The sequence below is a fragment of the Babylonia areolata genome, chromosome 27 (genome assembly GCF_041734735.1).
Source record: "Babylonia areolata isolate BAREFJ2019XMU chromosome 27, ASM4173473v1, whole genome shotgun sequence".
In the NCBI taxonomy this organism is placed as follows: Eukaryota; Metazoa; Mollusca; class Gastropoda; order Neogastropoda; family Buccinidae; genus Babylonia; species Babylonia areolata.
Window position 1 is genome coordinate 15,866,917 of NC_134902.1, and position 1,947 is coordinate 15,868,863.

A 1,947-nucleotide genomic window follows, 5' to 3' on the forward strand; every position below is an offset into this window, starting at 1 on the left:
CCCCCACCCCCTCCCCTCCACACCCCTACCAGTTACCCCCACACCCCCGTGCTCATCCCCCATACTTCTCCGCTTCCCATCCACACACACTCATTTCTCCCTCCGCCCCCCTAATGCCACACCTCCCCTCCCCCCTTCTCTCTCTCTCTCTCTCTTCAAGAGAGCTGTCAATTACATTTGTCAATCACTTCAACAGTATGAATATTTCATCATAGACGTGAAATCCCGATGAAATGATGCAGACGATACCACTCCAAGGAAGCTATAAAAGTGGGCCCAGCCGCCTCACTGCAGATCACATTCAACAGCAACCCACTAACGTGAAGAAGAATTGAAGCGGTATTCGTTTTCTGTCTCAGCTACAGGACCAGAACTTCAGGTATATCTATCTCTGTGTGTCTCATCTTTGAGACTCTCTCTCTTTCTAATCCATTTGCATATATATAGGTATGTTTATGAAGTACATGTTAATCATTGTGTGTATATGTGCAGGTATCATGATTCTATATGTGTGTTCATGTATATTCATGTATGTATTTGAGTGTGTAACCTGATTTTATCGCCAATGTACCTCGGCTGTATAAATTCTGTTTGATCCTCACTGGCAAACGAGAACAATACTGATCTTATTCTGACAGTCACATGCGAAGATCCAGTGACATCATCATCATCATCAGCAGCAGCAGCAGCAGCAGCAGCAGCATCCAGTGGTTAACCTTTTGAAGATTTTCATAGTCATTCATCATTTTCATCGTCCTCTTATCGCTGACGACATGACAGATTTGTTGTTGCTGTTTTGTTTGGTTATCTTCATCCTGGTCATCCGTTGTCATCACCGTCATCGTCGACGTCCTCATCCCTTCCAAATCACTAACCTTATTTTATTTCATGTTATCTTTTTACAGTTATTATCATAATCATCCATTATCAACATTATCGTCTCGTGGCCAACCCTGTGAAGTTGTAGGTTCTTTTTTTTTTTTTTAGAATTACTTCTATGATCACGGTCATCCATTATCATCATAATCATTTTATTGCTTACATGTTGAAGATTAATTTTGACTAATCATCATCACAGTTATCCATCATCATCACCGTCATATTATTATCATTATCATCCAAACCATTAGAAGGTTTTACTGATTATCAATACGATCATCCATTATCATGATCATCAAGCTGTGGCTGACCTTCTGAAGATGTTATTGTCATTGTAGGCACCTACTGTTATCATCGTCATTAACATTCAGCAATATAACAAACATCCGCTTTTCAGATATTGCTTCGTGGGAGAGGAATGACCACACTTTCTCGCAATCCCACGATTTCTTTCACTTGCGATAAATCGTGGGCGAACAGATTGGCAGACAACAGCAGGTTACGTGTGTGGGTTATATCCGCGTGTGTGGGGTGGGGGGGGCGGGGGGGGGGGGGGGGGGCGGTGCGGGTGTGTGCTGATTATCTGGTTGTGGTTTTCCGCAATTCATCTTTATTCTTATCTTATCTGTCTATTATAATCAATGTGCAGTATAGTAGGCTATGTTTATAATTATATTCAAATAATGTTTCTTAATTCTTTCTGTTTTTACATTAAGAATACTAGTTATTACCTGCAGTGTGTGGATGTATGTATGAAACGATGTATGTGATATTTTTTACATTTGTATCTTCGTAATATTTGTTGGGGCTGTTGTTGGCTTTTACAGTTATGGTCCCCATGTTGTTTACTTGTCTATGTTGTGATAATGCACCTGACCAAATTTCTCCAGTTGGAGATAATACAGTTATTCTTATCTTATCTTATCTTATCTTATCTTATCTTATCTTACACTCAAGAACGCAAGAGACTGGATCTGTCATGAATATTATAAAGTGTTGTATGCGTGTATGCGTGTGTGTGTGTGTGTGTGTGTGTGTGTGTGTGTGTGTGGTTTATATGCAGTATTT

The 1,947-nt window shown here is 40.2% G+C and overlaps 1 long non-coding RNA gene across 1 annotated transcript in view; it reads left to right on the forward strand.

Moving 5' to 3' along the window:
• The first annotated feature begins 246 nt into the window (after positions 1-246).
• Positions 247-1,947, forward strand: part of LOC143301452 (uncharacterized) — a 9,856-nt gene continuing 8,155 nt past the window's right edge. The window contains exon 1 of the long non-coding RNA XR_013057785.1: positions 247-379. This is a non-coding gene — a long non-coding RNA (uncharacterized LOC143301452). The remainder of the gene's footprint in view (positions 380-1,947) is intronic.